Raw genomic sequence first — 17,994 nt, forward strand, 5'->3', positions numbered from 1 at the left:
TTCTAAACTGTCCCTCCTTCTCTGACCACATGAATTCTACTGCCCGCATCTGTTGGTTTCATTTACCTAATATCCGGAAGATTTGCCATTTCCTCATTTCTGCTCCTACAACTCTCATTTCTGCTTTTAACTGCTCTCGTCTTATCTAGTGTTCCTCCTGCTGTTCAGTCGTCCTGATTATCAGCTCTCCCCACTCTGTTCTGTCTACCATCTTCCTAGTTGCACCCTCCACTCCCTTCCTCGGCATTCATTTATTGCCTCTTCTCTCCTCCTGCTGTCTTGAATCTCGCCTTCTTTTTAACGCATTGTGTATTATTTTCAAATCTCTCAATGTTCTTTCTTCACCTTATCTCTCCCCCCTAATTTCTTTCCATTCCCCTCCCCGTTCTCAGTCTCTGTTTCTTCTTGCCATGCTCAAGCCTCCTTGTGCCCCTTCCCATTTTCGATCTTTTGGTTTCCTTGCCCCAAAGTACTGGAACTCCCTTCCTCTTTTAATTTGCTCTTCCTTCAAGCTGCCGTCTTCTGCTGTAGACTCACTACCTTGTCCTATTGTTCAGCACTTAGGCATAAGTGTTTTATTAATAAGTAAATAAATACAAATACAGCTCAGGTCTCTAGTAGTAGCTCAAGTCAAGCGTGTTAACATTGTGTATTTCTCAAAAGAATGTGATTCAACTACCCTCTTGTTTTTCCCAGTATTTTTTTAAATTTTTTTATGATAGCATATTTCACAAATGTTATGTACTAGAAAATTGCTTTCTCATATGTTTGGGTAAAATCACTTTTTTATCTGCCGCCAGAGAGAGAGTGAAAGCTGTACCATGCTGCAATTATTTTGCGTGGGAAAATGGATACCTCGAGCTGGCCCTCTGGTGCAGTTGGCTAGGTCGGTACCAGTTGGAAAAGTGCTTGCAGAAGATACCAGCAGTTTATATGAATTTTCTTTGAAAGAAAATTGGTCCAAATGTCTTCACCAGACAAAGCCAACACTTCTGTTTGGTGTTTCATCCCAGAAATGTGATAAGTTCGGCAGAAGCAGGGAAACCAGTCAAAATTCCCCCCAGTCAAAAGTAGATCTACACAACGTTTAACCCTAAAATGCTTCCTACATCTTAAATTTTATGGAGGAAAAGTTAATTGGAGTACATCAGATCTCAATACCAGTTGGTGGGAATACCTGAGGATGGTGAACACAATTACCAAGAGCCCCCACTTGCAATTAAGCTCAATCCACCCCATTACATGTGGAGGGATATTGGTGTTAGTCTCCATTTTTGGAATCCATTAGAGTGTATGGGGATTTTGGAGGAATCGGCGTGAGTGGTAATTGTAGATGGGCTAATTCCTCCACTTTTTGTAGGTAGAGTGGAGGAGATGCCTCCAGCCACATGCTGGAAATGTGGAATTTATGGAGTCAAGAGGACCTGCTATGTCGGCAACCTGATTCCTCCATGGAACTCTCTGCTCCGAATGTGTCGCAGTGTTTACCCCCAAACCCTAGTCTTCTGTTCCTCACAGCTCCCACTGTCGCTAAGAGTCATGTGTGTAAAGGGTAGAGTTGAACTCGCTCTTTGCCCTGTGTTCCACATGCATCGTTTCTCTGGGCGTATGACTCCCGCTCAGAGGAGTGACTATCGAACTCTGCTCACATCTAGTAAATTATCCCTAGGCAAGCAACTTTTTGTTTCCGTGCCCTGGGGTATGCAGCTGACTAAAGAATGGAGATTAAGAATGAGGAAGAGGACCTGTGGTTCTACAGATGCCACCTTTGGGTTGGCATCCCAGATAAGGTGGGCATCCCTTGCTCCAAGAGTTTGTTGTATCCCAATCCCAAGCTCGCCTATGGCACTACATCACACCCAGGGGTGTTGCTAGGTCTGGAAAAGATCAGGGGCTAAGCTAATGTCAGGACTGACGGGATTCGGGGCTAGCTATAGCCTTTTGGTTGTAGTCCCTGAGCTTCTATCCGGGGCTACAACCAAAAGACCAGGGGCTATAGCACCCTCTGCCCCCCCCCCAGCAACGCCTCTGATCACACCCCATGAAAGGATTTGAACACTGGTATCTATCATACACAGTTTCTCCTTGAACAACAAAAAACATCCAGACACCTGGGTGTTTTTTTTATTTTACCCTGTGGCCTGCCAGTACTGGATATAGGGGGAATGTCCCTAGCTCTTTGCCGACAGGCACACAGGAATCCTGCCCCGCTCTTTCGCCCAAACAATTCTTAGTTACTTTGGTTCTTCTGTTGGCAGTAAAAGGATTTCAGTTCTTGTCCTGGTCTTGCAATGAGAAATGCAGACTTGACCATACCTTGTTGAATGATGATATCATTGTGTACATAGCTCTTTATGCAGGATTCCTTAAGCTTCTAAGGGCTGTAATATTAGCAATTGCTGAGCATCAGTTTAATAAATAAGTTCTATGTGTTGATCTAAGAAGGATAGAGGCTTGGGGGTTTTGAACTTGTGCGGGGTCCGTTTGTCCATTGTCACGGGAGCGCCTAACCAGCGAGCAATCCACCCTGACCCCATGGATGGAAGCTAGCTGGTCACCCAAGTGTGGTTACCAGACAAAGGGGAACTGGGTCCTTTCCACACAGCTTCAAAGAAGACACCATGTGACTTTGAAATTCTTCACCTTCGTAACAGAGCACCGGCATCCGGGATTCATAATGTTGCAAAAGTTTCTCAGACCTTTCTTAACTCAGAAGGGACCGGAGGCAGGAAGAGGAACTTACACAAAGTCTTTCAGATCTACAAAGGGTCATCTTCATGCTTGATTTGGATCCAGAATGTCTGGATGTGATACCAAAATGTTGCCCTTTTAATGGAACAATGGTTTCCCTTCAAATGTATCTGTAAGCTCCACAGAAGTAGACTTACTGAATGAGTATGCGTGTGCTTTACGTTAGTGGCAGTGGAACGTGTGGTGGGATAGCGTGCACTCCCTACGATTGAGTGGCAGGGGCCACACTGGGAGCATTGCTGCTGACACAGTGATAAGGCTACAAATGGTCCAGGGGATGCATCAGTAGGAAACCACTTGTGCTCTGTGGGCCTCGTTACATGTTTGGTGGTATCCTGCCGGTAAATCTGGCGGGATACCACCAAACAGGAATTATTGTTACCGTAATTTGGAATGTTGGCATTGCCCTTATATTCCAAGTGCCGGCAACGTTGGTAGTTGTGAATGACATGTTTTTTTTTTTTTACGCCGCCATAATTTTTGAAAGAAAGAGATTTCGAGCAAATCGACAAGATAACTTTGCTAGCAGAAAACGGATAAGGCATCATTTCCATTGAACTCGTGTACTTATTAGTGGTCCACTCTACATACACAAGACATTATTGTTTTACTGTAACAGCTTTTGTTGTTAACTTATTTGGTGTGAAGCACCAACTGTAAACCACCATATTCTCATCTCCATGCTTACTCTCTTTTTCACACCACCACTCAAATAGAACACAGCGATACTATGACACCATTCGGTACAGCTGTTCTCATTCCATCATTTGCTGCATACTCCCATCACCCTAACTAAACACTGCTGGCTACACACCCTCCAGCCAGGCGTTCTCCTCAGGCCTAACGCAGCCAGAATCGGTCTGGATAACAACCTGCCAGAGCGAATACATACTCTTGATCTCTCAACCCCCACACCTACCGCTAAGAAGCAGGTATCACACGAATGCCACACCAGCTGCACACATATCTGGTGCTCACATGCACCTTTTGAATCTCTCTATTCTCTCTAGTGACCTGAACTTTGGTTCCCGAGGGCGTTCAACCTACCAGCGCCTTGAGACCATACCCATGGTACATAAGGCGCTATATAAATGCAAAATAACATAACATAACATTTGTATTAAATTTTGAGTTTGATAATGTTACTCGTAAGCTTTCAAATTCTAAATGAGATGGCTATTGGGGTCTGTCCGACAAAGGTTTCACAGCGCAGACATTTGAGAGTATGCAAAATGTTCACATAAACAAGTGGCCTCTAGCCTTAAATCTAGTTTATGTTCCGGTCTTTGTGTTCTAAATTTGCTTTTCACTATGTTACTGGAATAAATGCATTATGGGTACAGGAAGGGGCCCATTCCTACGTTTGTAAAAACGGTGTGTCTCATCTTGTATAAAACCTACTTTAATGACAATGGGCTTCATTATAAGTGTGCCTGTCTGGAAAAAAAGTTCAGGCCCCTACTGGAAAATAAATGCCTGAATCACTGACACTGTTACTAACGGTACCAGTGATTCAGCCAATCCCGTCCCATGGAGTCCTATTGGACTCCATGGAAATGGGAACTTACCGGCACTCCGCCACCCGCAATATCCCAGTAATACCGGGATATCGGGCTGTTAGGACAGTTTTTCTGAAGTCCTAAGGGCTTAGTAAAACCATTCAACTGAGACAGTACAAGACTCCACTCTTAGTATAAGGCTGTACCACCTGAGTTCATGGTAGTGCCGACAGAGCAGCCAGGCTTATCTTAGGGGGGAGAGAGGGCTGTAGAATCAGTACAAAATGAAATTGTAATACAAATGGTCCAAAGAAACACTGAAACACTATGTATTGTAAAAATAAATAGTTTATTTAAATATAAGTAGGGCGAGATAAATCTGGGGGAAATAAGTAATATCACATTATATATAACCACAATTATAAAAACACAACACTATGCTTGAAGGTGCACCGACCGAAGCATATAACCTTATTTGGAACACCTAACAGAAGTTCTTTGGAAGTCAAAACCAATAGTTACTTTTAGATTACTTTCAGTAATACCAGGGTAGTAGACCCTATCAGCTGCACTATGACGCTCATCAGGAAATCACATAGTAATATCAACTGAACACTATACTTTTCTGATCTAGTAAAAAAACAGATCCTAGGAACAGTATACACCTATCTGATTCAGGATAACACAGTTATTCTAGGGGAGTTGGACCTTGGGGTGTAATATTCAATTACAGTTGCTTTTCAGTTCACAGACTAAGGAAAGCAATAGCTTTAACTTATTTTAGGATAACACAGTTATACTCAAGGTAAGTAAAACCTATACACTTTTTACAGGAGCTATAAGCAACTTAAAGGCAAGTGTAAACCTAAGAGTCTTTTTGTGTCTGTCTAAAACAGACCAGGGAAAGCAAAACCCAATGTTACTCTTTATGAATGACTCAAGGTTATTCTAGGTAGGTAAAACCTAATGCAGACTTATTATGGACAGGCTACCAGCAAGTCAGGGGAAGCAAGACCCAGTTGGGAAACTCACACACTCATTTTCTGAAAGAAATAGTTAAGTGAAGCCAAAAGCATTACTTTTGGCGAAGAGGCACAACCAATTCACAGGTGAGTAAAATAACCTTATATCTACTTTTCAGAATGGCAGAACATTTCTAAGGCAAGTAAAACAACCGTATATATATTTTTGAGAATGACAGAACATTTCAAAGGTAATTAATAACTTGTGTAACTGTACACTCTCAGAGTTACAGTACCAACCAACCTTTTTGCAAGTAAGTAACTTTTAAACACTTATTCTCTTTTTGAAGCAAAACACCCAATCCTTTAAAAGTCTTTCCCTTATTTTTGGAGCATGTGTGTTCTCAGTGCCATAAAGGGGGTCACTAGGTTCTTGTGTCCAGCAGGATAGGATAGGTTCTTACGTAGCAAAAGTCATAGTTCCTAAGGAACACTGTTCAAACTGGTGAGTATTTTACTTCAGAGTTAGAAGACGGTCCAGGGGCTTCAGAATCTGCAGCCAAAAACCTGGTCGTTGAATTCCTTCCTTAAGAAGACAGAAGACAGGACACTGGAAAGACTTTTGCAGCAAGGATCACAGAGAAGACACTAGGCAAGGTTTTCCTCATGGCTGGATTTGGCTCTGTGGATTTGGTGCCTTTTTCAGGAGTACAGAAGGAGACAGAATATCGCAGATCAGATTCTCGTTGTTTGCAAGGTCCAGCACTCTGGTGATGGACTGCTTGGACTGGATTCAGCAGGATGCCCAAAATGTTTCAGCGAGATTCGGAATTCAGAAGACCATGCACTGCACAATGGGCCAAGGTCCCAGGGTATTTGGTTTTTGCAGCCCTACAAGGTCGCAGCACGGCATGGCATGGCTCAAAAAGCTGGTCCTCTTGAACCTAGTGGGTCTCACTAGGTTCTGGGTCAGGGTCATTGTTTTTGGAGTCCCCAGTTCGATTGGAAGGAACGTTAACAGCAGGCTCCAGGACCACCAGTAAAAGAAAAATGTTCTGGGGTCGACACAGGTCGGGAATATATATCATTACTATGAAATTTGTACCTTACACGGGCACCAGAGACAGTAGGTCAGGTTTGCCGGTATCCCACCGGAATTACCAGCAGGATACCAGCAAACCTACATTGAGGGCCAATGTCCCTTTTTTTTTGTTTCTCTATAGAGCAATTAATGGGGGGATATTAATATGTTGTGTTAATAGGCTTTTATACTGTGCCAAATATCCATTGTGGTAGTTTCAGAACAACTGGACTTGTCCATGGAGTGGCTTACTGTGCCCACACCAGAGATATCTAGACCTTAGCCTGCTGGAGGAAATAAAATGAGTCAAGGGGAAAATATGGGAAAGCAGGAAAAAGATGCTGCAAACACAGAGAGGGAAGGGTGCATTGCGGGAAGAATGTTTTGAGATAGCATGGGTGTATGTGAGTCCTGTTAGGTGGGCCATACCTCTGCAAAAGGAAGAAGGCCGATATGTTCTAAAGTGTTGGGATAATTGGATTGTGTTAACAAGCCAGATTTTGAGAATTGTAAGCTAGTACACAATGTAATGTTGGATGCAAGAGGGGCTCGAGGTTGTGGTCATGCTATCCTGAACGTTTCATGGCTTATTTCCCCAGGAATTGCCGTAAGCAGGCTCGGACTGGCCTATAGGGCAATAGGGCAATGCCCAAACCAAAAACGCAAAATTCTGGTGTGGTCCAGTTTTTTTGGTCAGTGTGGCCCACTTTGATGAGTTACTCCACTATGTGGCTAGCAGTAGAAAAGTTTTGCTGAATAAATATCTTAAGCAACCATAATTTGTATCATATTTGATCAAAAAACTCCCCCTTGGGTACTATCCAAACAGTCTGTCACAAAAGAAATGAATTGCCATTTGCAGCTGTGGGCCACTTTTTCATTGGTGCCCGAGACAATTGTGGGGCCCAATCCGACCCTGGCTGTAAGATGTAGCCCAGGTTACATTCCAGAATGTTTATTCCATGGCTGCCAAACCTGAGACAAGAGAGGCAGAGGTCAAGAAAAGACTGTGCATAAAGGTGAATGTTGCTGGTAAAAGAAGGTAAGAGAATGGAGCGGTCACACTAGTACAATTCATTTGAAAATGTCTGGCACATTGATTTAAAAATTATTTGTATTAAAAGTGTGTTCCATGGCATGTCATATCATGCTAGCCGTTATTTTAGTTCGCAATGTGAGAGGGTGGTGCCTTACTTAAGAGAAGGTTATCAAACTATAGCAATATGTGGCCATCTATAGTGAGACAATATACCCTGATCACCCTATGTGGGCTTTGTTTATTAGGTTGTGTGAAAGGCAGAGGTAGATGTGTGATGACTAGAGTAGGTAGTGAGAGAAGTTCCCAATGTCTGCCCTCCTGTATACAGTGAGAGTGTGGCACCCTTCTGTTAGGTTAGCACACATACCAGTATTCATTGAAAACAATGCACCTCTGAAGTAGTGCTCAGAAAGCACACCTTACGCATAGATAACTGTTGAACATTATATGTTCTTGAAATTTGGCACTAGAAGTCTTAAAGTGAGCATGGGTAAGTTTGAAACATTATTCATGTTTTTCTAGAAACCTATTGAGATGAGATATTTAAAAACACAGAATTGGAAAAAAAGGGCGTGGTTGGTTTTGACCTCAGTGGGTCTCATTACAGGTTTGGTGGTATCTCGGCGGTAAATCTGCTGAAATACCACCAAACTGTATTACCATTACTGCCACTTGGTCCAGCGGTATTATCTCGAAGATTGCAAGTGGCGGTAGGCGGTGTTAGTCCCCATTAATTGGAGTCCATTGGACTCCATGGGGTATTTTTGACAGAATTACAACAGCGGTAATTATGCCAGAATTTGGCAGAAAGCTGATGGATTTACCTCCAGCTCATAGCTGGAGGTGCATCTTTAATCTTTTCGCCAAAGTTATAGTTAGGCGGTGCGGAAATGTGGCGGTATATGATAATACTGCCGCATTTTACCTACACCGCCCAACTTGTAATGAGCCCCAGTGTCTAAAGGTGTGTTTTGTAGCCTCTATGTAGTGTCAGGGTCATTTAGTGTTTTCAAAACATCTCCTTAGATATTCTGTCTGGGATGCAACGTGACACAATATATTCTCAAGGTTAAAGTACAATGTGCAATGTTACTTCAATATGCCGCCAGTATGATGATGGGTTCCTGGCTTGGGGGGTTATGTTCCAGGACTTTTTTATTTTGTATGCTTGAATATCATGTCAATAGGTTTCTAAATGAACATGAATAATGGTTCGTACTTTAAGACTCTTTGTGCCTTATTTCAAGAAGAGTTGTGTGCATAAGACGTGACTTTCTAAAAATGCATTTCTCTGCAATGCTAGAAATCTGAATTGTTTGTATTGAATACCTGATGCCAGGTTGTATGTCCTTTAGCTAAAGTGTCCATCCTAGGCATGCATACTATTCGTCCAGCCAATAACGTTTTTTTCGCTATGAGAAAGAACTGTTCATTGTGTGTTTCTTTGTTACTCACTGAACCATTTGATGACAAGGTTAATGGGACTTCGAAAGCTAATGCAGTGTGTCATTTCGGGGTTATATTTCGAGTGCAATAAAATGTATCAAAACATGCATTTGGTACTTTTGTAGAGAAAGAGCCATCTATGTCATCAGTAAGCTCCACCCCCTCTCTCCCACCATATTGGGAGAAGACCAAAGTCATGCCGTGTCTGACACCTGCTGTAATGCCAATGCTGCAGCTAGTGTTAATGGGACGTGTTCTGCTGCTACAACCATATCGAATGTATCCCCGAATCAATACAAGAGACATAGGCCTGCAGGAACCACTACGTGAGGATGTCCTGTGAACAGAAGACAGGCCAAGTGGCGTCATGAAGGGCCACCACGAGCCACCACGAGGACGCACTGGCAGAAGGAGACGATGACATGATGAGAGCTTTATGACTGATCTGGAGAGATGAAGATACAACTCAGAGTAGATGCATATGCGAATGTGATGAAATCCCAAGAAGCTAAAGTAAAGTGACAAGAAGTTCAACTGGTGTACATACGCTGAAACGCAAGTAGATAAGAAGACATATAGGTTTGCTGAGGTAGCAAATAGGAAGGAGGCAAAGCTGCCATTATTAGAGGATGGGCGTCGGCTCGTGTGAATTGTAAGCATGAAACCTCTGAGGAGAAAGGCTGGACGCTGCAGAATTGACAAGACACGGGAATACATATTCTTGCAAGGCACAGCAAGGGCTGTTCGGCTTGCAGTCAAGGAAGACGCAGTAAGGACGACTTTGCGTCTTCAAAGAGCAGAAGGATAGGCTCATGTGTGTAGGGCACATTCCTCTTAGATTAGGTACAAGAGAGAGCATTTTGAAGGCCAAGTATTGGACAGTTCAAAGATGCAGAAAAGCATATGAAGATGGAGTGAGCAAGTCTCTGGAGGCTCAAATGACGCCTGGAGTAATTCAAATGAAATAGTGCTAAATAAGAGACGGAATGGACATAGTTGTGATCTCTTCACACGTGATTCAGAAGCTGAAACTAGGTCCTATTCATGAAGCACCAGACATAGAGAGAGGTGTGCCTTCACTCCCATGAATGTCTGAGGAGGAGACATGCAGCAAGGTCAAATACAAAGAGAAAAGCTTGGCTTGAGGCCTAGGTGATGAGAGATGGTTGCCTAATTGGCTGGGAAGGCAGTTGTCTGACGCTGTTGTCTTGCACCTGTTTTTTTAGCTTACATGCTGCTAATGAGCTGAATGTCTGGGGTTAGTGCAAGCATGCCAAACCAATAATAAGGGCTCATGTGATGGTGGACACTAAAATGTTGCATCCACCAATCAGAGGCTAGTAATTCTGCTATTTTTGTATCTCAGGCTATTTAAAGGTAGTCTGTGGTGTGCCTATTATTATGAAGGGCAGGTAAAAATGTACTAATGCATATGTGAAAATATATTTAGACATGTCCCGTAACCAATTCCCGTGTCCAATATGGTTTATTGAGTTTATTTGCCACATAGGGTGACATCATAGCTGACGCACAACAGGGTATAAAGCCCTCAGTTGAAGTGAAGTTCTTCAAGAATGCATGTACTTCATACAATGTTTGTCATGTTTCCCTGTTTTATTTGTAACTGATAATAAAGCAATATCTCTTTACCATCTTCCCTTAGTATGTCTGATATTTGGGCCCATTGTTATTTCTGTGGTAATTCCATCTAGTTTCTAATTGCCCATGTACTTGAGTGTACATTTTGATAGTGGGGAGGATGGTTCTGGTCCAAACTAGTTCTGATCCAGAGTCAGCTGTGACATCGGCCCCTCCTCCATCAGCTGGAAGACCGGATAGTTTCCTGTGTAAAGAGACCGTCACAGAACGTGCAAATTCCTAGACATTGGGCAGGCCCCTGTTTGACGAAATCTCTTCCCGGTTTCCACGGGCACCCCGCGGATGGAAGGCAAAGTGGTCCATTGAAGGAGGAGTCGATGCCGAAGGCTTTGAATTTGATTGATGGATGTAAATAGACCAGTGAAATTGGCAAAATACAGGGGGAGCAACTGTCTTATATGTAAAGTATTTAAGTAGGAATAAGTAACAGGATTTTATTTAAAGAAAAGGACATCTCGGTTCCCTATTTCAAGGGAATAGAAGCTAAAGCATCAAACTCTGGAACGAAGTAGATTTTAAGATAAAAGAGATGCCTGAGGAAAGGCCAATAGGAAGGATGCTTTACACACTCCAGAATGGGGTAAAAGTTGAGATGAGCATACACTTATCAAGAGGATATAGGGAGACGATAGTAGATGTAGGTGCACCTTTTTGTTTGGGGATTTTACTTGTTGACACGTGTCTTTTATTACTTGTGATGAAACTAGGTTGTGAAGTGAAGAGAACAGAGTGATAGTTAAATGTTGGCTGATTATCAAGCTTCTAGACAGCGATTGTCGCCAATCATAGCTTGCTCTGGTGAACTACAACCAGTTGCAAAAGAGAGAGATTGTTGAAAGATTAAAGGTTTTTGGAACTTGGTGACGATTGATGGTGTTGCCCGAATCAATAAGTGTAGTTTATCAAGTATTGTGAATGTTAAAGAATGATTAAACTTTGAACGAATATTAATTAATTCATTAAAAGTAAGCAGCATAATAAAGAAACGCCCGATGAGTAGCGACAGTCAAACTCGACTTTTGTCATCATGGAGAACACTCCTCTTATACATATATTTAAAACATTACCAAGACTCGTGCACAAGATCAAGAAATATAGTACAAAATGGGTCAAAGGCACAGTGGATAAAATGCATATGCTGTGGCCACAGGGTGGGTCATTAGCGAGACCAATATTGCAACACATGATGACATATTTTAACACTGCATACACAGGGAACATTTGGACAAAAGATTGGTAGTTTTTAGAGTTATGGAAAATGTATTAGGACGAGAAAGAGGACCCACCCGAGAAGGACTGGATGCTTAATCAGCAGGAAGGGGAGAGCACAGAGCCCTTGGCTCCTCTTACTCCTCCTGAAGAAAAAGAGTGCAACTAAAGCAGAGCAGATATTTTATCTTCTCAAGGAATTGTATGCAGTGGTGAAGTGTAGTAATCTAATATATGCACCCCCTGCCTACAATAACAAAGACAGTATGGAAGACAATAATACCCAAGAAAGCACATATAGGTCCGGATGCGATAAATACCAGGAGCGCAGTGAAAGAAAAAATACATTATTAGAACTAGAAGAAGAGACTAAAAGACAAAGGGAAAGAAAAGATAGAGCCAGCGAAATGAAGCTAGTACAGACCGAATGGATGGGAGGACAGATATTACTTAAGTTAGACGGAAGTGGCATCAATGACATCATAGGCATAGAGAATAGAGACAAACAGGACAGTAAAGAGAGAGAACAAAGAAGAGCAGGAAAAAAGAGGAAACAAACAGAAGAGCAAAGGAGATACGAAGAACAAAAGAGTCTAAGAAAAGAGGCGTGAGGAAGCTGAAGTGAAGAAATTAAAGGAAAAAATGATACAGAGAAGGAAGGAAGAAGAATTAAAGAGAAAAAGAAGCCAAGAGGAAGTAGAATGAAGAATGAAACACAAAGACAGGAGTAAGAAATAAAATGAAAAGAGAGGTCAGGAAATGAGAAGAAGAGCAGGCAAAGAAAGAAGCAAGAAGATGACAGGAAGTGGAGGAAGATGAAATAAGAAGGGAAAGACAACAAAGAGATAGCGAGGTAGATTATCTTAATAGAAGTAATGCAATGCTGATCGAAGATCGTGATCAATCGCAGGACAAGAGAAGGTCACAACAGCCCCGTCAGGAGCTTCACAAGATACCTATGGTGTCAACATGGGCTGATGAAAATAAAGCAGAAGATATAGGGATAAGGATTGGGGAACTATATAGACGGATACGGGGAAAAGACTGGTACAAGACTAAAGGAAGCGTTAAACGATCTCAGACGGGAGAAACATGAGACAGATCAGATGACACAATGATGCACAAACATAGAACACTGTCTTTAAGGAGACTGAATCTTGACGATGAGGAAGGGGACAATAGCCATACCAGATGGGCTATAATGCTGGCAGATGAAGAAAGAGAACAAAGCAAAAAGGCACGAGAAGAGGGCGTATGTGGCTGTTTAACAGACCCACGCTCAGAAAAGGAGGAGAAATGGGTCACATTTGGAAGAACCAAAAGAGAGGACACCAGATCCAGTATCATATCCTGAGCAACCGTATGGACACTCGTGTAGTGTAGGGGAAGTATCCACGCCTTATCTAAATAGGTTAAGGTCACTGCCAGGATGAAGTCGAACAATCAGAATCAGCCCCACCTCAAAAACCTAGGATTCAATTATGAAGCAGGATTTACACAGTTCCCATTCTTGGAGAAAGTGGGGACGACCATAATATATTGCATGGCCGCAGATGGACAAAGACCATTCGAAATGTAAGCTACCTAGTTTGACCTCGGGGGCGGGTAAATGGATTTATGAGTTAGAAAGGATGACGATGGGTATGACATTAGCAATAGGTGATATAAAAGGCCTATTAGCAGCTATTCTGGGAGAGAGAGCTGATAGCATTTGGAAACAAGCAGGTTATGGGAGTGTGACAACACAAAACACGGGACACAATGGAGCGCCATTTAATAATTCCAGAGCAGATATATGGTGAGTGCCTAGGGTACATATCCAGACACATAAGATATGGGTGTGATTATGAAACTGAGAATGAGTGAGAATGAAGACCCTGTTGCATGTATTCAAGAGATTCAGGAAATTTGGCATCCAGAGATGCATGAGCCTTGGGATAAAATGGTAGCATTATTTTAGCACATCTTATGTCAGGGACTGCCAGAGCCAGTGCAAAGACAGATGAAGAAACAGGTAGGAATAGAAGCGAAGCCATGGCCTGAAATACAGTTGGCTATTGTACATCACTATCTATTATTGAAAGAAAAGAACAAGAAAAAAGATGAGAATGGAAAGCTTGAATAAGAAAAGCTAGTTCAGAAGAAATTGCCAATATTCCCTATTGGAGGAGCAGTACTGGCAAATGGAGAGGGAATGATTGCAAAAGAGCCACCGTATTCACCACAAGATAATGTAGTATACCCCAGAGATCAAACAGGGTATCATTTTTGGCCAAGAGGAAGAGGGGGTGGATTTCAAAACACACAGGGAGGATTTAATGGAGGATTTAATGATGGGTCCACAAGACAACCACAGCAATCCTAGAATTGTGGGAGAACAGGACATATTGCATGTGCATGCAGAGGTAGAGGAAACATGCAACAGAACTGGCAAAACTCAAGAGGGGGGATGAGTTATCCTCCGGCATATAGCGCAGAGCCATAGGAATATTATGCCCAAGATCACACGCAGTATCATCCACAGCAAGCCCTGAAACCACAGCAGAAACAGCAGATTCCACTGCAGCCGCAATCACAGCAAGGGCAGCACCAGCAAGTGTAACAAGCACAGACATAACAGCATACTCCGATGCAACAAGCAGCTGCACCACAATGGCGTGGACTGGAACGGAAATGGAAGAAGCAATGATCTGGAGTTGTGTTGGTGTGGCATAGAGGTGCCAACCTCAGTGCCGACCTCAGTGGATATCTCCTTGTCGGGAGGCCGCATCAATGAAGCGGGTGAAGCGGTTGCAGAATGTTTGATGCATCAGAGAAGGCTGCGGCAGCCTGAGAGCAGAGGTAAGTTCTGAGCTCTGAGACAGACTTGGTGGGCTTGTGTGGTGTGCAGAGTGGCAGCGAGTGCAGGTTGCACCTCTCCATTTTTGTCAGGGTGCACAGCCCAGCGAGACATTAGCGGCAGCTGCTGACTGGGCTGACCAGGCTTTTGGGGAAGAGGGCTCTGATACCAATAGACCCAGTTGGCTGTCTCGCAGATGATGAGGAGATAACAAAGCAAGGCTTGCACAAACCTTGAACACACCATAGTAGCTGACAGATGACAGACAAACTCCCAAAGGATGGAATAGAAGTGGAGTGTCACCAGTCAGGTGTGGGACCCTACCAGCAGCTGCTGGAGTCAGCAGGGCGAGAAGAGCGAGTGCCATTTTTCTGTTGGCCACTCGCCCCCATTCTTCCTTCAGTGAATTCCCCCTGTGGGCACATTTGGTGGGTTAAAGTTTTAAGGACTTTTATATTTGTTGACTTACCTATTGGGCTTAGTGGAACAGGGGGGAGGAGTCAGACTTTGGCAGCCTCCTGAGCTATCGGGTGTGCCCTGTTCATATTGATCCTCCTGGGATTCACTTTATTTTACTTTGTCTCCATGCCATCTCACTACGAGATTTCCCGTTGACTATTCGCCTTGTTGGCTGGGCTGTATACTGATTGTCGACCCTTCCCCTCGTGAACCCATGAACCAGTTGTGATGCCCTTAAACATTCTTGGTGTGCTTTTTCATGATAATTATCTTCTAAAACTGCTTGTGATTTGCTATTTTATTGTTTAGAATTTATTGCATTTTACATTTTATAGTTTATATTGCACACATTTTTATACTATATATTCATTGAATAGTATACCTCTTTTCTTGGCCATTATGATCAAAAGGAAGGCTGAAGGTGCAATATCGGGTGGTCGGGGCAAACTAAAATCTCTAGGCTTTTTCAATCCATAAATTATGTCAATTTATTAGTTACTGAAATTAAGGGTTTTTTGGATGACATCGATGGCCCACTCGAGGGAGGGTCGAGCTTGAGGGTCGAGCTTGATGAAAAAGGGAGTGAAAGGGCACCACTGGGCCCTGCTTCAAACTGTGTGGTTAGAGATGTTGGGGATTTAATCTCTTTTTGTGAAATTTCCCAAGAAAAAGGAAAGAGGGTGTAGAGGTGCAGTCAGACATCCTCACTCAAAACTTTGCCCCTATACTACCTATATGTTGGGAACCAGAGATGACGAAATATATGCAGTTCCATTAAGAGTGCCAATACTGCAGAAAACATTTGAAGCAAGATATCCATTGAGGAAACCCTACCTAAATGCACACAGACAAAGTGTTCTTTAAGATGAAGTGCCCGAAGAAATGTGCATTTAAACTCAAAAAGGAGCCTGATGATGTCATACGAAATAAGAAGCTGACGTATCCAGCGGCCGAATGAAGAACAGTAAATATTCTCTAAGAACTGGAGAACAGACGGTAGAGATGAGCAGCATTTTGGGCTTGAGATGCAGTTGCTCATGCTACAGACACCCGGAAGAATATATAAGTCAGTTTACACGTGTACAGATGCTGAAATGCAAGTAGGGAAAAGTAATCATAAGGCTGGCTATGTAGTGAATTAGAGTGCAACGATGCGCCAATGTATATACATAGGAATGTTTAGAATCTGGATGATTCCACAACGCGCTTTAGCAGGCTATTGGATTTTATGAACAGAGAGAAGACTTTCAAAATGTGTGGTGCAGTTGGATATCCAGGCAAGTTTCAGAGAATTTTCAGCTGGCCTAGGACGAAGCAGATAAGGCCACAGAGGAATTAATACCTGTCAAAAAAGGCTACAACGAATGCGAGAAAAAGAACATGTTTCTGTTTGAAACAGTATGAAAAAACACTGAAGGCTTCTAAAGTTCATCATTTAATAGGATTACATGCTGCAAAAGGCTTGAAAAGAGTGGTCTCCTAGTCACATGGATGAGATCGAAATAGCTTGTGTCAGGCTGTATCGAAACTAGGAGGCACAGTGAGGTCGTACTCCCTTTATTTCCCAGACGTAGTCAACAACTCCAAGACCAAGTTGAACGCTTAATTGTCTGACACATTGCAGGAGTGATGATAGATGGTGGGTTAATTGGAGAGGCGACATGATCACGCTGAGCTTTCATGCACCTGGGATGGTAGCCTGCATGCTGCTAGCTTGAGGAACAATCTAGAAGTGTACAACAGTGCCAAACCAATCATTGAGGGTCATGTAATGAAGAGCATTATAGTTTGAAGAACCAATCAAACGTTGTGTATTTAGTGATGAGGATGATGACCAGTTATTGGGGATGGGCTTAGATGCCCACCTGACTTAGGTACCCAATCATAAACCTTTGGCTATATAGAACGTATACTTAGATGTTCACTGAGAGCCAGTCACGGGTACTCATAACTTTTTGTATTTTGCCATCTAACATGACATCAGCAGTGACGAGTTTTTGTTATAAAAGAACTGTTTTTTTTTTCTAAAATGCACCAAGATCGAGCTGTGCTCCCTATTTTAGATGATTGATGTTAAAACAGAAAGCATTTTCCCAAACTCCCTGAGTCATTTTGATTATTGATGTTTGAGTAATTTCGGAATCCCCACCCACCTCTAATTATTGCTACCTCGTCTTAAAGGACTCTTAGGAGTAAGAGTTCAAGGGTGACTGGTTCCTATCCGCATATTACAAGGGGAGACTATTTGGCGCCCTTAGAATTCCACCCAATACTACCAAAGAGGAGGGACAAAGGATTTTACTCTGTGCAAAAGAGCTAAGCAAGGAACTAGGGACACTGGCTCTGAATATTGTGAAGACTCATGTCCCCTCCCCCAAACTGAGAAGTGCAATCCTGGGGGTAGTTGGGGAATCTGAAGATTGTATTGGAGTACCGGGTGGGCCCCTATGCCACTCAGACTGTATAAAGCTATCTGTTCCTGGCCCCAATGCTATCCCTCAGCCCCCCCCCCCCTTTGGGCCCTTTAACTAATCTGACCCCATTGGGCTATTGAATGCGACTCCAAATGTATAAATACTGCATTCGACAGCTAAAGAAAGTGGCTTAGAGTCTCCGTGGAAGCTGGTGATATTGCCTCCCAATATTGTAGGGGGGTTGCCAGGGGTGGAACTTTCCAGACTGCTCCAAGTGGCGTAGGTATGACCTCTGATTTGGACCAGATGGACTGAATGTTGGAGGCGGGAATGGGGCGAGTGGCATGTTTCCTTCAAAAATGTTTTCGTAGAACAAAGCTGGTCTATGTTGAGTGTCCTCCAATCCAGCCTAGTACAATTTCATTCGAGGACACCAGGTCATGTGTTTTCAGGAACCGTGAGCCTTGGACCCAGTTTCTTTCCAGGGTATTGTGACCCTCACAATCAAGGTTACAAAGGCTCTAGAGGAAGACCACTTTGTGGATTCCAGATTTGGTATGATGTAACGCTTGATTGGGAAGTGGTTTCTGTTGAAACAGGTTCAGTGGACCTACAACTAATAATTGTGACCGCAGA

At 43.0% G+C, this 17,994-nt stretch overlaps 1 protein-coding gene across 2 annotated transcripts in view; it reads right to left on the reverse strand.

The window, feature by feature from the left end:
• The window catches only part of LOC138489163 (C-X-C chemokine receptor type 2-like), a 112,158-nt gene that overhangs the window by 30,025 nt on the left and 64,139 nt on the right, over positions 1-17,994 (reverse strand). The gene's annotated exons all lie outside the window — the stretch shown is intronic.

This window comes from Ambystoma mexicanum, chromosome 9 (genome assembly GCF_040938575.1).
Source record: "Ambystoma mexicanum isolate Mex_15411 chromosome 9, UKY_AmexF1_1, whole genome shotgun sequence".
Classification (NCBI taxonomy): domain Eukaryota; kingdom Metazoa; phylum Chordata; class Amphibia; order Caudata; family Ambystomatidae; genus Ambystoma; species Ambystoma mexicanum.